The sequence below is a fragment of the Tamandua tetradactyla genome, chromosome 4, assembly GCF_023851605.1.
Source record: "Tamandua tetradactyla isolate mTamTet1 chromosome 4, mTamTet1.pri, whole genome shotgun sequence".
NCBI classification, from domain to species: Eukaryota; Metazoa; Chordata; class Mammalia; order Pilosa; family Myrmecophagidae; genus Tamandua; species Tamandua tetradactyla.
The window spans coordinates 44404542-44430537 of NC_135330.1; the positions used below are offsets into that span (position 1 = coordinate 44404542).

Below are 25996 nucleotides of genomic sequence, written 5' to 3' on the forward strand. Positions count from 1 at the left end.
AAAATATTCTTTAATAAATTGTATCATAATCAGACTTAATATATCCAGACTTGAGTATATAAAAATGAACATGTAAGTAAATTAAACTCAAGTTATATGAATGCCAACTCGTCCAGGTATACAATCCATTTTTAGGAACTGAAAGATAAAAGATTAGGCAAATAATTTGCAATATATGTTAGTTATTACAACTATTAGTTTTATTATTATTTCATGGACTGCTTCTATACAGTTAGCCCATGTGCTTGTATGTGTCTCACACTGCTACAAATAAAGTGGTTGCACCCTTTTTAGAGATAACTGTTTAAAGTTTGAATTTAAAACCAGTCTTCATCAACTGTTCTTAAAACGTTAAAGTAACTTTAATAACTTTTGTTAAATGACATCCAGCTGTTTACCCTAGGAAGGGAAATGTGCTTACTCATTTGCACACTGCTCCATATCTCAGCCATAAGATATTTCTTCCTTGGGTGACTCTATGGTCTGAAGCATGGTGCAGTCCTTGCACATGAGATAGACTTAACTGAAAACTCAGTCATGTGTATTAACTACTAGGGCTTTTAAATACATCTTTCCTTACTATAATGACCTGAGTTTTATTAACCATTGCATATCCACTCCATTCCAATACTATATGAACAATTTTAGCACTTTATAAATTTAAAAGATCATTGAAATTTGGAAATCTGACTTATTTTCGCACATGTATTGTGTGGTTAAAGATGCTCTAAGAGTAAAATATATGTATTATTTTAATTTTCTAAAATCACTGTATTTCCATTTTATTTGAATCAAGATCCCCAGAGACACTGTCTTTTTATTTATTTCTAAAGAAGCTATTATCAAGAATAATGTTCAAAAACATTATAGAGTACATTAGTAAACAATTCTTTGAAGATATACAACTATGTATACAAATGGATTTAGTACATTCCTTCACATACTTGCTCTTACAATACTTGATATATTATTAAGAGTTGAGATGCATAGCAATCCTTACCTATCAGTCATTCCCTTCTATCGCTCATCTTTCTGTAAACTATTCTCCAAGGATCCCCTGCTTAAGACTTCCAGGAAGCTTTAGCTCACAGGTGCTGCTGATTGTCTGGAGACCAATACAAGGAGAAAAGTCAGGATAGTCCCTCTTTTCTCACTCACATCTCCGGCTTATTTCAGTAATGGCTACTTCTCCAAAATGCCAACTGTTTGCAAGGCAATTGCTCCTTCCATGATCCCTGGTTCCCACAGCCCTTTACCCCACACAATGGCCTCAGCATGTAGGGTCCATTAATGTCTCTTCCTCTGATTCCGAAGGGAGGTAAGTGGCATCTTACTCCTAATAACTCAGCTGCTTCAACACTCTTTATTTGGCTTTGCATGTCTCCCATAAACTGCATATTGTGTTCCCTGTATTAAATTTATTTTCATTAAAATACAGAGAGGCTCCAAGGAGTGGTTTCAGAAAACAGATTCTCAAAGTGGATTGATGGAAACATTGAGACTAACCAGCTTGAGGGTGATCTTCACTGTGATTCCCTGGAATGAAAAATGTGATATTTGAATCTGTTAATACATTGGCAGCATAATTACATGATTTATCATCTACCATTGTAGTTTAACACTATCTGTCAGTTTGGCAAAGCTAGAGTCATATTTATTAGTCAATTCTTTCCTGTCTATTCTTTCATGAATGGAACTTTCTTAGAGCTAAAACAAAGAACTTGGGGAATAATCAAACCACACTGCACAGTTACCGCACCATTTTTACCAGCAGTGAGTAAGTATTCCAATTTCTCCACATCCTCTCCAAACTTGGAGTTTCATTTACTTAATAGAGACCATTTTAGTAGGTGTGAGATGATTACTCATTGGGATTTTCGTTTGTATTTCCCTAATAGCTAATGAGACCAAGAATCTTTTCATGTGTGTTTAAGCTGTCTTTATTTGTTCTCTGGAAAAATGTCTATTCATTTCTTTTGCCCACTTTTTAATTGGTTTGTTTGCTTGTTTGTTGTTGAGTTATAGCCTTTCCTTTTATATTCTGGATAGCAAACCCTTATCAAATATATGATTTCCAAATATTTCTTCCCATTGAGTCCATTGTTTTTTCATCCTTTTACAAAGTCCTTTGAAACAGTGGAGTTTTTTTTATTTTTTATTTTGAACAGTTCTTCATCTAATCTATTTTTTCTTTCATTGTCTGTGCTTTGAGTGTAACGTTAAAGAAACTATTTCCTATCATGAAATATTGAAAATGCTTCCCTAAATTTTCTTCTACCAGTTTCATGGTATTGGTTCTTTTTTATTTTTGTTTGTTTATTTATTTATTTATTTTTGGTACTGATTCTTATATTTAGGTCTTTGATCCATTTTGAGTTAACTTTTGGATATAGTGTGAGATAGGGGTCCTCTTTCATTCTTTGGTTATGGCTATCCAGTTCTCCAAACACCGTTTATTGAAGAGAATGTTTTGTCCCAGTCAACTGAACTTGTGAGCCTTATCAAAAATCAATTGATCATAGATCTGAGGGTATATTTCTGAAATCTCAATTCAATGTCAGTGGTAAATGCATCTATTTTTATGTCAGTACCATGCTGCTTTGACCACTATGGCTTTATATGTTTTAAAGTCAGAAACTGTGGTATTTTCCACTTCATTCTTCTTTTTCAAGATGTTTTGGCTCATTGAGGCCCCTTATTCTTCCAAATAAAAATGATTAGCTTTCCCATTTCTGCAAAGTAGTCTACTGGTATTTTGATTTGTATTGCATTTACTCAGTAGATCGATTTGGGTACACTTGATACAGTAATTACATTTAGCCTTCCAATTAAACATGCCTTTCCATTTATTCAGGACTTCTTTGTTTATTTATCAGTGTTTTATAGTTTTCTATGTATAGGTCCTTTATATCCTTGGTTAGGTTTATTCTTAGGTATTTGCTTTTATTAGGTGCTGCTATAAATAGAATTTTTTTTCTTTATTACTTCCTCGAATAGCTTACTATTCATGTGTATAAACACCAGTGAATTTTACATATTGATCTTCTAGCCTGTCAATTTACTGAACTCATTTATTAGTTCAAGTAGCTTTTCCATCATCTTTTTCTGGGTTTTCTAAGTACAGAATCATGTCATCTGTCAGTAGGGACAATTTTGCTTATTCCTTTTCAATTTGGATGTCTTTCATTTCTCTTTCTTTCTTAATTGCTCTAGCTAGAACTTTATAAAGTAATGTTGAATCACAGTGGTGACAGTGGGCATTCTTATCTTTTTCCCAATCTTAGAGGGAAAGCTCTCACTCTACCACTATTGTGTATAATTTTAATTGTGAGTTTTTCTTATAATCCATTTATCATGTCAATAAAGTTTTCTCTGATTCCTAACTTCTGAAGTGTTTTATAATGAGAGGATGGTGAATTTTCTCATATTCCTTTCCTGCATCAATTCAAGATGATCATTGTTCTAGTTTGCTAGCTGCCATAATGCAAAACACCAGAGATGAATTGGCTTTTAATAAAAGAGAATTTATTTTGTTAGTTCTGCAGAGGAAAGACAGCTAACTTTCATCTGAGGTTCTTTCTTATGTTGGAAGGCACAGGACAATCTCTGTTGGCCTTCTCTCTAGGCCTCTGGGTTCCAACAACTTTCCCTGGGGTGATTTCTTTCTGCATCTCCAAAGGCCTGGGCTGAGCTGTGAGTACTGAGATGAGGTACGCTGAGCTGCTTGGGCTGTGCTATATTGAGCTCTCTCATTTAAGTACCAGCCAATTAAGTCGAGCATCATTCATTGCAGTAGGCATGCCTCTTTGCTGACTGCAGATGTAATCAGCAACAGATAAGGTTCATGTACCATTGGCTCATGTCCACAGCAACAGAACTAGGTGCCTTCACATTGCCAAGTTGGCAACTGAATCTAACTACCACAATCATTATAGTTTTTTTTCCGTTGGATTTGTTAATGTGGTGTATTATATTAATTGATATCCACAGGATGCTAGAGTTGTCTTATGACCCGGTAACCCCATTACTTGTAAGATACCTAGAAAACCTCAAAGCAGAGACAGGAACAGAAATTTGTACACTGTTATACATAGCAGCATCACTCACAAATGCCAAAATATGGAAACAACCAAATTATCCATCAACAGATGAGTGGGTAAACAAAATGTGATATAAACATATGATGGCATATTATTCATCAGTAAGAAGGAATGAATTACTAAAGCATGCAGCAGCATGGATGAACCTTGAGGACATTATGTTAAGTGAAATAAGTCAGACACAAAAGGACAAATATTGTATGATCTCACTGACTGAACTAATTATAATATGTAAACTCAAAAACATAACATATAGAATATTGCTTTCCAGGATATAGATTGATGCTAAAGAACAAGAAGTAGTTGCTTAATATGTGCAGGATGTTTAACTGAGTTGAACTTCAATATTTGGAAATGGACAGGGGTGATGGTAGCCCATTATTTTGAGACTAATTAAAAGTGCTTGATGGTGTGTGAATGTGGCAGAAAGGAAGTTTAGTCATTTATGTCACCAGAAGGAATGATGAAAGTTAAAACCTGGAAATGTATAATACAGTGAAATTTGTGGTGGACAGTGTCAGTGATTAATTGTAAAATTATTTTGAAAAGTTCTTTCATGAATTAGAGCAAATGTATGACACTATTGCAAGGAATCAATTTTAGAGGGGTATATGGGGAAAATATACCTATTGCAACTGTGGACTACAGTTAATGGAGATATTTTAGTCCATTTTCATCAATATTAAATGCACCACACTAATACTATGGTATTAGGGGCTGATGAGTGGTATGGGAGCATTTGTGTTTTCTTTTTTTAAATTTCTTTTCTGGAATAATGAAAATGTTCTAAGTTCAATCATAAGGATGTATGTAAAACTGTGTGATGATACAATGAGCCAGTGATTGTGAATTTTGGATGATTTGTATGGTGCGTGAATACATCTCAATAAAATTGCAGTTAAAAAGGAAATGAGATTTTGAAGCAGTGAGCATATGAAAGTCAAAGTGGACTATATAGTGAAATAAAGACCCAGAGTTACTAGACAGTTCTAGTTTGCCCTTGTCCTTGCTTTCTACACATCCAGGTTTTCTTCCTGAGTGCTCATTGTAATCTTAGGCACACCATCGGACTCAGAGAAACAACCTTCCGTAGATTAATTCATCACCTCCCATCCTTGGTAACTGAATTTTTGTGATTCCAAATTTGCCTGCAAGCTCCAACTCTCCACCTACACAATTGATTCAGATGAGCTGATGAGTAACTTTATCTGATGCTCCAAAACCTCTTTTCAGATAATTGTATAAACTCATTTTATAAACTCTAATTCCTAAAATAAGATCCTTTATAAAATGATTGTGTTTATGTTTCTGTGAATGAACTCTGATAATTTCATTTGTGATTAGAATGAATTGGGAGTTACCTGAAGGAAAAATTAGGAAAATAAGCACTAAAATTAATATGAATGGCAATAATGAAGACTTCCAGGGCTCTGAGTTATACTATTTGTTTCTGCTACCTCTAGAGAGCTTAGAAGAAATAAAATGATCAAGGAAAACGAATGATTACAAAAAATTATAATCTCAAAAGATAAACTATTATTTGAGACAGAATTAAAGAATCAGAATGCATGTTAATCAGGAATTAATTGTGAAGGAATAAGAATTTTGGATTTGAGTTGGGAGTGTGTAACCCTAATCTCTCTGAAACTTTTGTGCTAGCAGAAACATTCCCTCTTCATTTACAACAGGAAATTAACCAACATTTGTTTAAAATATTTTGTAATGAACATATCTGAGAATTTTCTCATGCAATAGGGTCTCTTTTTCTCAAGTCCAATTTCATCTTTTTTCTTTGACCCCAGGACCATAGTTAAAACACACACACACACACACACACACACACGCACACACACACACACGGAGAATGGTGAAGTCTATTTCAAGAGATAGTTGCATGATCTAGTTATATTGCAAAGCCAGGTAACTGCATAATAAATGAGGGAATGGATAGATTCTAAATTTGTCCAATCAAGAATGGAGTATAACAGTAGAATAGGTACATGATTGAAGACACTACAAGGGTTAGCACCTCTGTAAGAAAGTAGAGAAGCCGTTTGCTTTCACTTGACAGACAAAGCAATACCTTCTCAGTCTTCCTCAGTACCACAGAAATTTTCCAGGCTTTTAAAGTAATACAATCAAATGGAAGGATGATTAATGTATGGCAATTTGATATGTGTACAAGTTAGATTCTTTAGAGAAACAGAACCAATAGAAGATAACTGTAAATATGAGACTAAGGAGTCTCACTCAACCTTGGGATTAGAAGAGTCCAAAACCCATAGGGAAGGCTGTGAAGCTGGCAGCACCAATGAAGGGTCTGGATGATCTCCAGAGGAGAGGCTCACTGGCTGAAGAAGCAGTGAAAGAGTCTGTTTTCTCCCTTAAAGAATTTCAACCTATTGGATTATCCCATTGAAAAGAGGCACACAGATGTATTCAGCTACAGAGGCAATTGATTAACTGATGATTAAATAAACCAGACTTTTAGTTTATCAACAAGCCATGAAATAACCTTCCAGCAGTGGACGGGCCAATGCTTGCCTGACCAGACAAGTGGGCATCAGCACTTGGCCCAGTTGACACAAAACCAAACCATCACAGCCAATTTGGCAGCTATACACATCAACTTGAAACATGCTTAATTTCCAAATACCACATGAAACATAGGCCTATATTTCACCTAAGAATACTCAGCTGTACTACGTATAATTGGAAATGTACTACATCACTCCAGATTATGGTGCAATTCCTTAGGTAACATTCACTGTTAAACATCATATCCTATGATTTAATACTATAATATGAGCAATATAACTTATGTTATATGAGAAAAGGGAAATAAGATATTTGCTTATGTATGACTGCAAACATGTAACAAAACAGAGAGGAAATACATATACAATTACAGTCTTCATTTTTGTAAAGGGTCACATGGTCATAGTTTCATATTGATCACTACCTTCTTCTACTGCGCACTCCATGTTCCCTTTACCCTCAACAACTACTTCAGCTGGCCGTAGTTCTTTGTTCATTGCTGAAGTTTTAGGGCTATTGATAGCCCTGCCTGGATTTGGCATTGACTTTAATCACATAACAAGGTAGTTTTCCATTGACTTTAATCACATAACAAGGTAGTTCTAAGAGACACCCTAGGGGATTTCCTGTATTCCAGGGAAACTCTTCTTTACCTCCACTGTGTAGTTGTGGTTCTACTTCCCCTTTATAGTCAGGGTCAATCTCCCAGAGACAACAGCAATCCCCTTTGGTGCCTGTTGATTCATTAGCATGAGAAGCCCAAAGTGGCTAGGTGGTAGTCTTAACTTACAGTTCAGTGAGATCTTTGACTCCTGGTGTGATCACTCTTCCTTTTAGAACTAAGACCTGTGGGCAAGCAGATCTTAAGGTTTCAGAGACAGGAAGCAAAAATTTAACTAGTGAAACACTAAGGGTGATAGTGAATGGTGCCATTCCCATTTCCACCCACTGATTTCTCAATCTGTGAATCCTGGCTATGGGATAAACAGCACTATAGAATGGAAGCTGATTCAGAGAATACACAGCCTCCTGGAAAAATTGCCCTAACCCTGCAAGGTATTTCCACCTAATTGTCACCATATTGAGCCTTCAAAAGGCCATTCCACTGTTTTATCAACTCAGCTGCCTCTGGATGATGGCGAACATGGTAAGATCAGAGAATACCATGAACATGTGCCTATTCCTGCACTTCAGTTACTGTGTAGTGGGTTCCTTGATCTGAAGCAATACTGTGTGGAATACCATGACAGTGGGTAAGGTATTCTATAAGTCCATGGTCAGATGGTAGTTCCTGTGGCAGCATTGCATGCAGGTCAGGCAAATCCATACCAGAGTATGTGTCTATTCCATTTAGAAAAAAAATTCTGCCCGTTCCATAATGGAAGTGGTCCAATGTAATCAACCTGCCACAAGGTAGCAGGTTGATCCTCTTGGGGAATGCTTCCATATTGGTGACTGAGTGTGAGTCACTGCTGCTGGCAGATTGGGCACTCAGTAGTGACCATAGCCTGCTCGGCCTTGGTGAATGGGAGTCTATATTGCTGAGTCCATAGTTCTAGTCTGAAAAAGAGAAAGTAATGTGGCAGAAGTGGAGATCATCATGGGCATTTGGGACACTTCCTCATGTAACATACCTGTGCCTCCAAGCACTATCTTCTGTATGTATTTCCATTTTATGATGGAGTTGCTGTGCATGCCCAGCTTTATGGCTTTGTGGGTCAGACCAAAATCAGCTCATGATAGGCAAGTCAGGTCTCATGGTTACTTGGGTGCCCATTATTCTAGCTTGCAAGCTGCCAGAATGAAATATACCAGAAATAGAATGGCTTTTATAAAGCGGAATTTAATAAGTTGCTAGTTTACTGTTCTAAGACCAAGAAAATGTCCCTGTTAAAGCAAGTCTATAAGAAATGTCCAAATTAAGGCATCCAGGGAAAGATAAGTTGATTCAAGAAGGCCAGTGATGTTCAGAATTTCTCTCTCAACTGGAAAGGCACATGATGAACATGGCAAAATCACCTAACTTCCTTTCTAGGCCTTTTGTTTCATGACGCTTCCCTGGAGGTGTTTTCCTTCTTTAATTCCAAAGTCACTGGCTGGTGAACTCTGCTTTTCATGGCTATATCATTCTCAAGCTTTTTCCAAAGTGCTTCTCCTTTTAAAGGATTCCAGTAAAACCAATTAATGGGTGGAGTCACATTTCCCTTTAATGAAAGATTATACCCACAAGTGGGTAAGTCCCATCTCCATGGAGATAACCTAATCAAGTTTCCTACATACATTGTTGAATAGTAATCAAAAGAAATATTTTCTCTCACAAGATTGATTAGGATTAAAACATGGTTTTTCTAAGGTATGTAAATCCTTTCAAACTATCGCACCCATGGTTAAGCGTTCATTCTCTAGTAAGGCCCAATAGCAGTTTAAAAACTTTCTCAAAAGGAGAGCAGTTATCTGCAGTAAATGGTAAGACTTTGCTCTAAAACCATAAGGTTCTGCATTGTGATTCTTTAATAGGGGCCTGTGAAAGTTTCTGGACAGCATCTCTATTTGCAACTGACACTTCCAGCATTATTGGATCTGCAGGATCATATGTCCCAAGTGACAGAGTAGCTTTCATGGCAGCATGGACATGTTGTAGAGCCTCCTCTTATTCTGGTCCCCACTCAAAACTAGCAGCTTTTCTGGTCACTTGGTAAATGGGCCTGAGTAGCACACCCAAATGAAGAGTAAGTGTGTCCAAAATCTAAAAATGCACACTAGTCATTGTGTTTCTTTTTTAGTTGTAGTAGGGGCATAATGCAATAGATTATCCTTCACCTTAGAAGAGGTACCTCTTTCATTGAAGAGGAAGGCCCTGCATTTTTGTAGGATTTATACCTCATTTCCTGAAATGCAAATGCTTTAACAATAAGTCTAATCTAGTAGCCGTTTCTCGCTCACTAGATCCAATCAACATATTGTTAATATAATGGACCAGTGTGATGTCTTGTGGGAAAGAGAAACAATCAGGTTTCCTGTGGATAAGATTGTGACATAGAACTGAAGAGTTGATATACCACTGAGGCAGGACATTGGAGGCATAGGAATTGCCAGTTGAAAGCAAAATTGTTCTAGTGGTCTTTATTGACAGCTATCGAGAAAAAGCATTTGCCAGATCAATAGCTGAACACCAGGTACCAAGTGATGTGCTGATTTGCTCATGCAATCATACCACTTCTGAAGTAGCAACTTCAATTGGAGTTGCCACCTGGTTAAGTTTATGATAATGCACTGTCATCCTTCAAGATACATCTGTTTTCTGTCAAGGCCAAACAGGAAAGCTGAATAGGGATATGTTTTTAATCACCACCCCAGCATCTTTTAAGTCCTTAAGAGTCACACTAATCTCTACCATCCCTCCAGGAATATGGTATTGATCTGATTCACTACTGTACTAAGCAGGGGCAGTTCTAATGCCTTCCACTTGGCCTTTCCTACAAAATAGCCCTCATTCCACAAGTCAGAGAACCAATGTGGGGATTTTGCCAGTTGCTGAGTATGTCGATTCTAATTATGCATTCTGGAACTGGGGAAATGACCACAGAATGGGTCCAGGGACCAACTGGACCCACTGTGAGATGGATCTGAGGTAAAACTCTATCAATCACCTGACATCCATAAGCCGCCACACTGGCTGGTGGATCAGAGTGAGGTTTTGGGTCTCCTAGAGTTAGTGTTAATTCTGAGCACTGTCTAATAATCCCCCAAATGTCTTATCATTTCCTTTTCCCAAATGCACAGTTACCCTGGTGAAAGGCCATAGGTATCCTTGGGGGAGGCTGGGAGAAGATTAAAGGTGTAAATTTTGGGCAGAGTAGAAAGATCCTTCCCTATGGGTACCCTGCCCTCCCCTCATTTAAGGGGCATGGGTCTGTGAACTGTCTCAAGTCTGGGAATTGACTAAGAAGCCATAACTGTCTCTTCTTGTAATTCAAACTAGATTTCTGTTCACTTTACCTAGAGTTCTTCTGCCTATACAGCTTAAAAAAGAATTTAGTAATCTGTCCATATATTTTACTACTAGGTACACTTTGTAGCCAATGCTGCAAGTCTCTGCGAGTCAGATTACTTTGACTGCTGCGTTGAGTCAGCTGTCCATTATGATCACAATGCCCACATTGTCTATGGTGATTAACTGTCACCACATGGAGTCTGCCAACTTGGGATGCTATCATCCCCATTGTGTTAAAGGATTCCAGCTCAATGATAGCAGTTTCCACAGTGCTATCTGACCTTAAGTGAAGTGTTGCTACAGAGCTCTTCAGGGATGATGGAGCTAATCTCACAATTTTTTTCTCAAGGTTCTGGTGAACGATGTGTCCTCTAGACATTCTTGGGTTATGTGAGCAGGTCTTCAATAACAAATTCACTCTAGCATTCCAATCTCTTAGGCCTCAATCCCCTAATCTACATTATATCAGAGCAGTTCTGGTATTTCTACCTCAGGCGATGTTGTCCACCTTTTGATATATATTTCAGCCAACCAAATAAACAAACTCTTAATTCCCTATCTAATCCCTTGAGCTACAACATTGAATGCAGAATCTCTGATTAGTGGGCCCATATTGATAAATTCAGCTTGATTCAAATTTTTATTCCTTTCACCACACCTTAATATCTATTTCTACACACATTCTCCTGATTTCTGTCTATATGGATTGGAAAATTCATGCAGGTCTTTTGGAGTGTAGCATGCCTCCTCATGGGTCATACTTTGTACCTCATCTATCAGGACTGTTGGGACTTTAGTTTAGTTATAGGTCTTAATGAAATAAGAGGTGGGGAGGGTCATGAAAAGTAATAGAAGTGTCAAACCAATTACCTCAGGGCCTTTCATTGCAGTTTCATCTGTTGAAAAAGGATTAGTCACTCCAGACAGAGGTAAGAGGGCTATTTCCCCAGGGGAGATGGTTACAGGTTTAGAAGGCACTGAAGGTTAATCTTTTTAGGTAGAGATTGGATGACAGACTCCTTTGGGTAGACTGGAGGTCTGGAAGCTGTTCTTTCAAAGCAGGCTGGAGGCAGAGAAACTCTTTCCTCAGGGCAGTCCATTACAAGTCTATCTAGCAATGGCTCAGCGGATTCTAGATATTTCATATCCCAACACCATCATTATCAAGCTAATCTCAATCCCATGTTTCAGGATCCCATTCTTTTCCAATAAAATCCCTTATTGTAACATCAGATGCTCTGCAAAATTGAGATTTTAGTTTATATTGTAAATCTGATACACGCACAATGAGTCTCTGTACCTGATTTTCAGACATCTCAAGTCTGCAACCACAAGAAATAAGATTTTCTTTCAGGGCAAATATGGAAACTTTTACACCATTCATACAGTGCTTAAGATGCAAATTTGAAGCCTTCAGCTAATCACTTTCCCTCTTCACGGCATCTAGCTTATCTAAGAACAGCCAGCCAACATCATTATACCTCTTAATTGCACAAAACTCCATAAAGGTGACAGAAAAACTCACACCCAGAGCCTTGCCTCATGTACATGTACAATAGGCAGAATCTAATGGTGTTATTTTGTGTGTCTCTCATCCCAACTCATCCCATGGACTATCAGTGCCATCTTGATTATTGAAAACAGAAACATTACTGCTTCTAACTCTAATCACAGTAGAAAACCAATTGTAAAAGCCCATTTCTAAGATTTTGTTTCTCAAGAACCACTCTGGGACAAAGCTGTATAAGGCAGTGTTCTCTAGAGAAACAGAACCAACAAGAGATAATTTTAAATATGTGGTTTAAAAGGTGTCTCATGCAACTGTGTGAATGGAATTGCCCAAAATCCATAGGGCACACTGTAAAACTGGCTGCTCTGATGAAGGGTATGGATGAATTTCATAAGAGAGTCTTATTGAGTGAAGAAGAAATGAAAAAAAAAATACTCCCTCCCTTAAATTTCTTCAATTGATTGAATGATCTCTTGAGTGGGAGGTACCCTTACTTGATTTTGCTCACAGATGTTATCAGCCTGAGATGCAATCAACTGTCTGATGATTTAATACCTCAGCCTTCCAGTTTACCAACCAGCCATGAAATATCCTTGCAGCAACAGTCAGGACAGTTCTACCCTGACTAGAAAACTAGACTTCATCATTTGACCAAGTTGACAGCAGAACCTAACAATCACAACATTGTAAGCATATTACTGGAGCTGATTCCACTTTTCTTACAGGAATAACGAAGAGAAAGCCTATCTCAGAAGTATATACTGAAAGAGACATAAATGATATCATATAAATCATTTTTCATCTTTCTCATATAGCAAGTAGGCATAAACAAACACATATCTCCCATGCATATCCTATTTTAGCTTAAATTGTCCCCTAATATACCTTTAAGAATTATGTATAAACAACCCCAAATATGTTTAAAATATTTAAAATAATGCATAATTCCATTTTGTGAAGTACATTAAAGGCCAGGAATTAGAGGATAAAGTAGAATAAATAAAGGTGATCTCTGATTAGGTGAAACATCCCAACAGAACAAATTAAGGAGAAGATATTTCATATAGACCATTACTGCTCATCTGTTGGCACAGATACAAGATGCCAGTAGCTCAGAAGAGGGGTTTCCTGGAATGAATTATAACTGTTAGAGTGGAATATCATTTTTGAGCTTTATTGAAAAAACATATACCAGAATCTACTCAAAAGATGATCAAGCAGCAACCAAGAGGCTTGTATTGGAATACAGATTGTGGGAAAATGGTAGAGTAGGGAGTACTAGGACTCAGTCCTTCCACCAGAACATATATTAAACAGGCATGAACTGTCTGAAGCAACTATTTTTAAAGAACAGAGACCAGAAGACACTATACAGTATCCAGAAAATAGAGGAAGAGTTTGTTAAATTTTGGTAAAAGTTGATAAATTACTTTCTCCAGGTGGTGGTTATTGGCACTTACCTTCTGCACTCTCAGGAAGGCTGCTATGAGGTTCAGCCCCTAGTTAGCTTGCTGTATCAGAAAATAAAAAAATATTTTCCTCACGATGAGGAGTGAGCATGGGCAATCACTGATCACAGTTTTTGATTAGTAACTTCAAATTATTGGTGTTTCTGCTCTGAAGGCAACCATTGTTTCAACACACCCAGGGCAAAAGGCAGTGGTGGACATTGTTTCCACCTTTTTTGAAGAACGGCCTTGGCTAAGGAGACAGAAAAATGCTATACTTCCTTATGACTGTGGAAGACATGTAGTTGATGGGCTGCATTTGCTAGGAAGGCCAAGAAAGCTCAGATTTGGGGAGTGTCAGAGAAACTATTGGCACCCTTCCCCAGGGCACTTTGCAGCTTATCTGCATCCTATTTGTGGGTCCCTTTACTCTGTTTTGTCTAAGAAAGACTGACTTGGTTAGTTCTCTCTGGGTGACTCTTATCTCATAATTTGCCTTGCAGGCAAAAGCAGTGTGAGACAAAAAAAAAAAGCTGTTAAATACTGTAGATACAGACAATGTGGAGCAAAGCCTTGCCATCTTTACATGCCCAGGTGAAGGAAGCCTGTTTCCTGAGAAGCAAAGGGAGCAACCAAACTCCTGTAAATTAGAAAACTGAAACATAGGCAACAAGCAAAAGCCCAGGATAAAACACAGGTGCAGGAAGACAGAGAAAACCCTGAACACTGAATTGACTTTGGGCAGACCTTCATGCTCAGAAGGCTGAAGCTCAAGAAAATCTTTGTCTCATTACATGCTGGATACAAAAGCAGGAAAAAGACATCTCAGAAAATAAATCCCAGAGTTAACATTTTAAAATGTTAAAATGTAGAGGGTACAACAAAAGAGTAAATACAAACAAAGATATAGGAAATGATGACCCATTCAAGGGAAAAGCATAAAAATTCAGCAAAGCCCAGTGAAGACCAGAATGTGGATATACTGTACAAAGCATTCAAAATGTTCAAGGAGATGAAGGAAAATACAGAGAAAGAACTAAAGGATATCAGGAAAAAATGAATGAGGAAAATAAGAATTTTTTAAAGAGATAGAAAAAAAATTTAAAGGAACCAGACAGAACTACTGGGTTTGATGACCATGATAACTGAAATAAAAGAATACCTAGAGGATTTCAGGGCTTAGAGCTTGAAGAAAGAAGAATTATTGAACTCAAAGACCGGACACTTGTAATGAGTCTGACTGAGGAGTATAAAGTAAAAAGAATTATAAAATATGAAAATAGCCTAAGACAATTAAGCTATTCAATGGTTAAGTTCAAGTATCAACTTGGCCAGGTGATGGTGACCAGTTGTTTATTTAAGCAAGCACTGGCCTGATTGTTATTCTGTGGACATTTCACTGACTTAAGAAATCATTGGTAAGTACATCACATCTATTGCTGATTTTATCTTCAATCAACTGAGGAGATTGCCTACAAGATTGAGAGAAATCCTGTTCAATCAGTTGGAGGCTTTAAAAGGAGAAGTGATTATTTCAGCAATCGGAAAGGAAAATTTGCATCTGTACTTCAGCCAGCCATTTTCTCCTGGCGAATTCACCATAAACCTTCATCAGCGTTCCCAGCTTACAACATCACCTATGCAATTTGGACTTGTGCATCTATAGTCATGTGAGGTAACTTTTACAAAAAAAGTCTCATAATATTTATAGATATCTCTTTTCAATTCATTTTGCCTAGAGAACCTAGACCAATAGAGACATCATCAAACATACCAATATACACATTATGGGAGTCTCAGAAAGAGAAGAGTGAAACGACCAAAGAGAATATTCAAAGAAATAGTTACAACTTCGCAAAAATTAGCAAAATCCATGGATGTACAAAATCAAGAAATCCAGAAACCACCAAACAGGATAATCATGAAGAAAAACACACACCATCATTTACCGATTACACTATCAAATGCAAAGGACAAGGAGAGTGTTCTGAAAGCTGCATGAGAAAAGCAACATATTATGCACAGGGTCCCAGTTGGATTGAATGTTGATTTCTCATCAGAAAGCATGGATGCAAAAAGGCAGTGGGTTGACATACTTAAAGTGCTGAAGGAAAATAACTGCTAGCATAGAAGGTTATATCTGATGAAACTTACTTTCAAAAATGAGAGAGAAATAAAGACATTCTCAGGTAAACAAAAGCTAAAGGAGTTCATCACCATTAGACCTGTCTTACAAGCAATGCTAAAAAAAGTTCTTTTGACTAAAAGGAAAGGACCTTAGACCGTTATTCAAAGTGACATAAAGAAATAAAGACCTGTAGTAAAGTGATCAGTTGAGTCATTGTAAATGCCAGTATTTTGTGGTGTATTATAGTATGTAATTCCACTTTTTAGTTATATATGTGCTAAAATGAAAATGCATAAAAAGTAATGATAAATCTATGGTTTTGGACATGCATTGTATAAAGATATAAATGGTAACAAAGTACAAGAAAAGGAGAGAGACAGAGGGGTATAAGAAAAGTGTACTTGCATGCAATTGGAGTTAAATTGGAATCAAACCAAATATGATTGTTTTATATTTAAGATGTTAAATTGTAACCCAATATAAACACAAGAAAAATAGATGAAAAACATATCAAGGTAGAAAATAGAAGGCACTAAATACGATACAGTACACACACACACACACACACACAGAAACAAACAGAAAAAAGATGAAAATAGGCATTAACAAAAGAACTGAAGGTTAAAATTTATGATATAAAAGGCTAAATAGTAAAGTTCCAGAAGAAAGTCCAGCATTTCAGTAACAATTTAAATGTAAATGGATTATACTCTCCAGTCAAAAGGAAGAGATTGGCAGAATGGATAAAACAGTGTGACTCAAGTATCTGCTGTCTGCAAGAGACTCACCTTAAATTCAAAGTTACAAGTAGGTTGAAGGTGAAAGAATGGAAAAAGTATTCCAGGTAATTAGTAACCACGAGAGAGTTAGGGTAACTATTCTAATATCAGATAAAATAAATTTTAGTAAAAAACAATTATAAGGGGCAAAGATGGACATTATACATTTATAAGGTGGCAGTTTAACAAGGAGATGTAACAATTTTAAATATTTACGCACCCTACAACAGAACCCCAAAATATATAAGGCAAAGACTGACAAATTTCTAAGGGGAAACTTATGGGTCTACATTAATACAAAGAGACTTTTTAATGTACCATTTTCAATAATGGGTAGAATATCTAATCAGAAGATCATTAAGTAAATACTATACTTAAATGAAACTCCAAACCAACTAGACCTAACATACATATGAAAAACTTCACTCAACAAAAACAGAATACACATTCTTCTCATGTACATGGGTCATTCTCTAGAATAGCCATGCATTAAGTCACAAAACAATTGTCAATAAATTCTAAAACACTGAAATCATATTACATATAATTTCTGACCATAGCAGAATGAACCCAGAAATCAACAACAGAGGGAGAAATGGAAAATTCACGTATCTTAAACAACCAATGGGCTAAAGAAAAAATCACAAGCAAAATTAAGAAATATCTTGAGGCAAATGAAAATAAAAGTACAACATCCCAAAACTAATGGGATGCAGTAAAGGCAGTGTTGAGAGAGAAATTCAGAGTTCTAGACGCTTGCATTAAAAAAGAAAGACTTCAGATCAGAGAACCAACATCAAAACGTGAAGAACTAGAAGGAGAACAAACTAAAACCAAATTGACAAGAAGGAAGGAAATAAAAAAGATAGTAATGGACATAAAATGAACTAGAAAACAACACAACAATAAAGAGATCAACAAAAACAAAGGTTGTTTCTTTGTAAATTTTAATAAAATTGAAAAATCTGTAATTAAATTGACAAAGAAAAAAGAGAGGATGCAAATAATGAAAATAAAAAGCACTATAAGAGGATACTATGTAAATCTATATGCCAATAAATTGCAAATACATAGCAATTACAACATTCTTTTGCTCTGAAATTGAGCAAAACTGAGTAAAAATTATAAAATCAAATAAACATAAAATTATTGAAAAGGAAAGAGATGTACTAAGTATAAAATTTTTGCTTACCCTAGGATTATTCTAAATGCTCCCTTAGTTACTGAAGTAGGCTAAATGATGGACTCCCAAAAGACATGTTGTTCTGGACCTGGGGATGTGACTTCCTTTAGAAAAAAAAATTCTTGGCAGATACAATTAACAATCTTCAGACGAAAGCATTCTTGGTTAGAGTGGGCTTTAAATCCAGTAATAAATACCTCTGTAAGAAGAGGAAAGGAAGACACAGAGCAAAGAAAGTTCAGGTGAAGAGGGTGGCAGAGATTGGAGCTGTGCTTCCAAAATCCAGGAAATGCCTGGCCCACCAGAACTGTAAGAGACCAAACTACATTCCTCCATGGAGTTTTGGTGGAATACAGCCTGCTGATACTTTGATTTTAGACTTGTGGCCTTGAGACCAAAGAGAAAATGCATTTCTGTAGTTGTAAACCACCAAGTTTGTGGTGGCTCCTAGAGCACTAATATAGATTCTATCTGTTAAAAATGGTAATGGAGAAGAATGATCTAATTTTTCTTTTGAGAGCTCATATTGTTTATGTTGTTTAAGGCAAATCGATCGAACTTTGTAATCAGTCTGTTGAATTTTTTAAGTTATATTATACATACAGCATAATGTCAACAAGATACAGAAAGTTTGAAGAAGAATAATAAATTTAAATCTCTGTACCCAGGCGATAGAATGGTACCAAATCTTTAGAGATCCGTAGAAGGCCAAATAATGTGCCTTTCATCTTTTTCATCTTCTATCATCCAAAATCTGACTGCTACCCTGAATTCTTCTTTTGTTCTTTTTCTTTTTTTCTTTAACATATTAACACATATGTAGTTATTCTTTAAACATTTGTTTGGTTTTACCTGATTTTGAATTTTTATACCATGATGTAAGGCGTTATATTTTTTTCTGTGGTTTGTTCTTTTGCTCAACTGTACATTGAAATTAGCCAAGTTCAGTTGTTAATCATTCATTTTCATGAATCTGTGGTTTTTTATTACATTAATATACCATGGTTTATTTTTTAAATCTACTTTTGATTGCCATTTGTCTACTTTCCAGATTTTAGGTATTACAAGACTGCCACAACCTTTTATTGCATGACTCCAGATGCACATGTGTAAGAGATACTCTAGGGAAGTGGTTCTCAATTGGGGGTCATTTTGCTTCCCCCTACTTCTTACAGGGGATTTTTGGCAATATTGGAAATATGGGGGTTGTCACACTTGGGGGATGGAATTGTTACTGGCATCCAGATCCTGGTCAAAATTTTATGTCTAATTTTTTATTCCCAACCGTAGACAATTACACGGACTTTACCTGGCAGGCCTCATGAGCGAAGGTTGCCATGTCCACACAGACTTGGTGCACAGCCAACACATTGGGGTTTTTGAAGGGAATTGCAGTCAAGGGCACAGGCTCTCCTGGAAGTCATTCTCTTGTGAATATCTGCATTCCTAATCTAGGCACCTCTGCTGAAAACTCTTAAGGTGGGGTTGGAGGACTGGTAGGGGGTGAGACTTCAAAGATACTTTTCACCACTCTGATTCAGCATGCAGTACTTTTCCATTCCTAGATACTCTGACTTCTAGCCTCTAGGTCCTTTATAATTGCAGAAGACCTTTCTTTGGGGATTCCCTAGGCAGTGAGATAATAAAGGGTTAAAGACTTCACTGTTATTTCCAGTTTGGTTTTAACTGTTTTAATTGGTTATCTTAGCACTTTGTGGTTCAACTCATCTGTCAACTCAACTCCCAACTTAGCTCAAGCTCTTGGCTGTAAGTATAGGCATCTAGTGTTACTGTTACAATGCATCCTGCAACGCATAGAGCAACCCTTTTCCCCTTTCCACAAACATGCATACACACATTAAAGAATTATCCAGTTCAATATGTCAATAATGTCACTGTTGAGAAAAAAATATATATATATATATTTTTTTACACTTTAACTTACCACTAGCATTGGTCGAGAGTTCCAATTATTTCATGTCCTCACCAATTTTGGTATTATCAACTTGACAATCTGGTGGTTGTGAAGGTCTATCACATTTTTGCTGAAATTTGGTTTTCCTTGTTGATAAATGATGTGAGACATCCTTTCTCAGGTATAGTGGTCACTTACCTATAGATGTAAAGTTTATAGATGTAAAGTTTTCACATCTATAAACTTTCTCTTCAATTTTCTTTTCCATTTTATACTAAAATTTATTCCTTTTTCTAATTAATTCCTAGAAATATTTACAAATATTGAAGTAAAATTATTTTTCTTCATATTTGCAAGTTCAATTTTTTTTGAGAATCCTGTCTTACCATGTCACCAAGATGTTCTCTTTCTTCTCCTTTCAATAAACAAATAAGTAATTTTGCCTTTTGCACTTAAATGTTTAATCCACTTAAAGCTTTTAATTGGTTTATGACGTATTCTTATATATTTTTCTTAGATACGTGTCTCATGCATAATGGAAAGCTTAAATAGCTTGAGCACATCCAGAAGATAGTTACTCTAATCTGGAGTGAGAAGTGATAATTGTGTTAAAATTATGGTAGCTGTGATTGAGATAGTTAGGTTATAGAACATTTTAGAAGCAGTTCTGTCAGGACTTAACAACTCTTTGAATGTGGGAATTTATTAGAGTGAGTCATTAAAGATCACATCTAGGCTTTTGACTAGAGCCACTTGGATCAACATGGTGTCTCTTAATGAGATGGAAATAGAGAAGAAGGAACAACTTTAGTGGGATCATGAAGGCAAATATTTTTATTGTTTATAAGTATATAGTTTGGATTCTGAAAGAAAAGGTATGGGTAGACATAGAATTTATTAGGTATTCTTCTTGAGAAATCATTGCAATTTAAACCTCCCAATTACTCAGCCAAAGTTAAGGATTTATACCCGTGGTGGTTTGAAGCAGTATGTACCCCCAGAAAAGTGTGTTCTTAAATTTAATGCATTCTTGTGTGTGTAAACCCATTGTAAGTAGGACCTTTTGATGGATTACTACAGTTAAGGTGTGTCCAACCTCAACCAGGGTGGGTCTTAAGCCTATTGCAGGAATCCTTTGTAAGAGAATAAATTCAGAGAGAAAGCTATAAGCAGAAGGAGTCTAGACATACACAGAACCTGGAAGAGAAGGGAGAGAACAGGAGACCCTGCCATGTGACAGAGGAGACAAGGATCACCAGCAGCCAGTCCCAGAATACTAGTCTTCAGGAACAAAGCATCACCTTGATTCCTTGATTTGGACTTTCTATTAGCCTTAAAACCATAAGCTAATAAATTCTCATTGTTGAACATAACCAGTTTTATGGTATTTGCTAAAGCATCTAGAAAACTAAAGCAATACCTAACTTATTTTACTTCTCATATCAGACATTCATGATCCAAAAATATCTTTTAACTCTTTCTTCAAAATATATTGAGAATCTCACTATTTCATAAGTTGATTTTTTTAAGCAGAAGCTAGAGGATTATTAAATATCTTTTATAAAACTGCCATGATATTCCACCTTACTCATAATTATAGCCAAAATGTTAAAAATTTCCTAGAATGTTAGTTCCCTTATGCCTCTTACTATTAGGTCTTTGATGTCATTTATTTTATTAATGCCCCTGCTTTCTAAGTCTAATCTAATCACACCAGCTCCCATGTTGTTCTAACCTTCCATTAGTACTTTGGACATGCCATACCTATATACCACATATATCAAAATGTTTGAACTTTACTATTATTTATTTACATACTGTTATTTGTCTGCTTATTCATATAGAATATATGCTGTATGGAGCCAGAAATTTTTGGGTTTTTTCCTTTCTGTTTGATTCACTGACATATACCAGAGACCTGCAAAGATACCTCATACATTAAAGGAGTTCAATGAATGTTTCTGAGTAAATGAAAACTTTTTGAATATCTGACTTTTCAATTAAACAATGGTATAGAAAAAGAGTTTAGTAAATTGCTTTCTTCAAAAGCGACTTCACTGTTAAACTTAATAAGATTATCTATTTTTTCCTCAAAGATTCCTGATTTTTGTTACAATTATTAATATTCTCTAAATAGCAATGGCTTAAAATAAGGAAGATTAAAGTGTTGCTCGCAGTGTGTGTCCAAATAGGACTAGGATGGTGTGGGGATGGGGGAAGGTATCAGAGTAAATCAATGTTCTTTCTCTTGGATTCTGGCTGTTGGAGCTTCCACCAACTGGAACATGATCAAAGCAGGGAGAAGGAAAGGCAATCTTGTGTAGGTACCTGAAAGAGCTTCAGATTGGAAGTGATATTTTCAAAGGCTAAAAGAATCAAATAAATAGAAGGGAATGGAGAAAAAAAAAAACAATCCTATCATATGACTGTGAAGTGAATGTACATTTGAGGACTTTGGAATGATCATGAAAAATATTTGCTTGGTAGATGCAGTAACAGAAAAGCTTTTTAATGGGCAAGGTTTTGACAGATTGTGTGAGAAGTGTAATTCTTCACAGCATGCAACATTCCAGTGGCTCTAGTGTGAGAGATCATTCTAAAGGGAAAATGAGCAAAGGAAACTCTGCGGAAGACGGGGAAGAGGTAAGGGTGGGATACACATCTGGATGCCATCACAAAATCAATCAACTAATATCAGACAAAATAGACTTTAAATGTAAAGACATTATAAGAGACAAAAAAGGACACTGCATATTAATAAAAGGGACATTTCAACAAGAGGAAATAACAATCATGAATGTGTGTGCTCCTAATCAAGAAGCTCCACAGTACCTGAGGTACACATTGGAAAAACTGAACAGAGATATAAATACATCAACAGTAATAGGGGGAGGTTTCAATACACCATTCTCCATTATAGATAGAACAACCAGAGTATCAAGAAGGAAACTGAGAACCTAAGCAAAAAGATAAATTAATTAGATCTAATAGACATACATAATGTGGGGATCATTAATCCCCACAACACCAGGATATACATTCTTCTCTAGCACACATGAAATGTTCACCAGGATAGATCACACGGTGGGACACAAACTGAGTCTTTATAAATTTAATGAGATTGAAGTTATTCAAAGCTCTCTCTGATCACAATGGAATAAAGCAGGAAAAGAATAATCACCAAAGAAGAGGAGCTTTCACAAATATATGGAGATTAAACAATACACTTCTAAATAATCAGTAGGTCAAGGAAGAAAATGCTAGGGAAAGCAGTAAATATCTGGAGTCAAGTATAATGAGAATATAATATGTGAAAACTTATGTTTTCACAATAAAGGCAGTACTGAGACTGAAATTTATTGCTGTAAATATCTATATTAAAAAAACAAGATCAAGCCAAACTTGAGGACTTAACTGCTCACCTGGAGAATTTAGAGAAAGAAGAGCAGACTAACTCCTATGCAAATAAAAGAAGAAAAATAATAAAGATCAAAGCAAAAATTTAAAAAAAAACTACAGAACATTAAAAACAAAAAAAATTCACAAGACTGAAATTTGTTATTTGATAAAATCAATAAAATTGATGGACCCCCTAACTATAATAACAATGAAAAGAATACAAGGGAAGCAAATCAAGAAAATCAGAAGTGAGAAAAGGACATTACCACAGATCATGAATAAATTTAAAGTATCATAAAATAATTTTATGAACAACTGCATGCCAACAAAATAGGCAATGTAGATGAAATGGACAAATTCCTAGAAACACACAAATTACCTATACTAAGATATAGACGATCTCAAAACCATTACAAGAAAGAGATTCAATTAGTCTTTAAAAATCTCCCCACAAAGAAAAGCCCAGGACCAGGCAGCTACACAGGGGAATTTTATCAGACATTCCCAAAAGAACTAATACAATCCTGCTCAAACTGTTCCTAAACATTGAGGAATAAAGGAACACCACCTAACTCATTTTATGAAGCTAACTTTAATACAAAAGTCAGATAAAGACAATACAGGAAAAGAGCACTACAAACCAATATCCCTAATGAACATAGATGTGAAAATTCTTAATGAAATACTAGCAAACTGAATCCAATAACAATGTTGATATTTGTAATAACTTTCTACCTGATATTTTGAGAACATTCAGTTTTGACAGCTAATCAAATGGTATTTAAGTTGTGTTTAATATTTAGAATGTAAGAAACTCTGCAAAAAAAAAGGCAAAGGATAAAACTTGGGACTAATTAATGGGTCCTGGCTGCTATGAAGAACTAAGCAAAACATGGGACCAATGCACAGGAACCCTCTTTAGCTTATTTGTATAGCAGACTGGAAGAATCCTATTGGTGAAATGTAATTTACTAAAATATTCCATTTGGGTTTTGCTTCCTTATAACACTTCTTGCCATTGTCATTAAACTTAAGCTTAGATAAAAGGAATAAATAGATATTAAAAAATAAAATACCTATTGTGCTTGCATTAAAGTCTTCTACACTAATAGCAGTTGCTAGGTCAAAGAATTTGTCCAATAATTATCATTTCACTATAACAAGACACATGGATTTTACATCAAAATGTTCGGATAATATGGAATTTAAAATGTGAAATGATTAATTGAAATAAATCAAAATCACCAATAACTTAAGTTGTATCTAAACAAAATGTTGCTGCTTCTACAGAATACAAGAAAATAATAAAATATCAAAATCTGAAATAAGTACTTTGAAACATAACACAAAACCTTGAGAAACATTTAGATTTATTGAAAAAAGAGAGCAATTTATATATTTTGTTTAGGTTGTATGTGTGGAGGTAAATATATTATTTGAAATAGGTACTAGAATTTTAAGCTATGCATCTAACCGGTGTGTAAAACTAATGTTCAGTTTGTCCTTGTTGTTAATAATTAAGAGAGTGACCTTTTTACTAAGCACTGGAAAGTTTATTGAGTTTAAACTTTTTTTTGCTAACATTTTTACTGAAGCAAAGCCAAGTCTAGGGATTATTGAAAAAGGATAATATTTGATATGGAAAAGTTTCTGAATTCAAAATCATACTTGATGTTTTTAAAAATAGCTCAATGTGTACATAAGGATAGATAAAACAGAAGTGCCCTTGACAATTTCTCTATTTTCCTTCCTTTTTGCCTATTACTTGTTGGGAAAAAAATTACTATTTCCAATGACTTTACAAACAGCTGGACTGTGAAAGAGATGTTGGGCTCCAGCTGTGCTGAGAAGAAAGGAAATTAAAAGATAGTAAAGGATAATCTACTTATTCCTGTGTCAAATATTTTAAACAATTTTTCTCTTCTGCTGTTATATTCATTGGTGATACTGATGAACTTATTTAGTAATTGGGCATTGGTCAGACAATTCAGATCTAATCAGAGTATAGCATGTGCACACTCAATAAAAGAAGGCATTCATGAACCTTTAATTCACAAATATGAAATGACCAGAAAATTACAAGTTGAAAACTTATCTTGTGATAACTGTCATGAGGAAACCTATCTTGTTATATTGAACACAGAAGCCAATGCAATTCTACTCCCCCAAAATAAAAGATTCATTGTTCATATCTTCTCCTTATAATAATCATCTGTGACAGTCTTTACTTCTTGGACTTTTCTGCTGTATTTGAGACATGACTTCTCACTACATTAAATGATTCCCTTGGCTTAGTTGATGCTACTCTCCCCTGATTTTTATCTCCCTCTGACCTTTTTTTCTGTTATCTTTAACAGGTCTCTCCATTTCTCTCTATACCTAGCATGCTATCCCTGGGTATTCTCTTTAACTCTTTGGATTTCAAATGCCTGTATATATATATGAGAATGATCCCCAACACCTCTCTCCAATCCTAGCTATTATCTTAAGGTTTGGGTTTGTACCCAACATATATATATATATGTGTGTGTATATATTTTTTCTGAGCATTTACACTCTGTTATAACCTTAGGATTCCAAATTTTTTAACTCCCGCGTATATCATGGAACATATTGTTGCTTCCCCTGCCAATTAGAAAATACGGAAGAAGACATACGGTTGATTTCTTCAAAAGTCATAACTAAATAAAATTAAATAATAAATGAACTCTCTCTCCAGGTATTCTTCTCTATTGAATACACATGAGTGCACATGCATACTTCTGCTTAAACCTTTTAATGAATTTCAGTTCCTTAGAGTATACAACCTAAGCCCCTTATAATGCAACAAAATGTCCTCCATGTCCTAGTTCTTACCTAACAACCATTCTAGACTCATCTCTATTCAAGGTACATGTGGTAGATAATTATTATAATCATCCATAACAAATCATGTCTCCACATGCCCAAGTCCTTCTCCATGAAGTTTGGGCATTCCAAAATCAGCAAACATGACCTCACAA

At 35.7% G+C, this 25996-nt stretch overlaps 1 long non-coding RNA gene across 1 annotated transcript; it reads right to left on the reverse strand.

The window, feature by feature from the left end:
- Positions 1-1442: 1442 nt before the first annotated feature.
- Positions 1443-25958, reverse strand: LOC143678917 (uncharacterized). The gene is made up of 4 exons (XR_013173475.1): positions 25851-25958; positions 19626-19793; positions 7429-7484; positions 1443-1536 (listed from the first exon to the last, which is right to left on the reverse strand). It is a non-coding gene; the product is annotated as an uncharacterized LOC143678917 (long non-coding RNA).
- Positions 25959-25996: the final 38 nt, after the last annotated feature.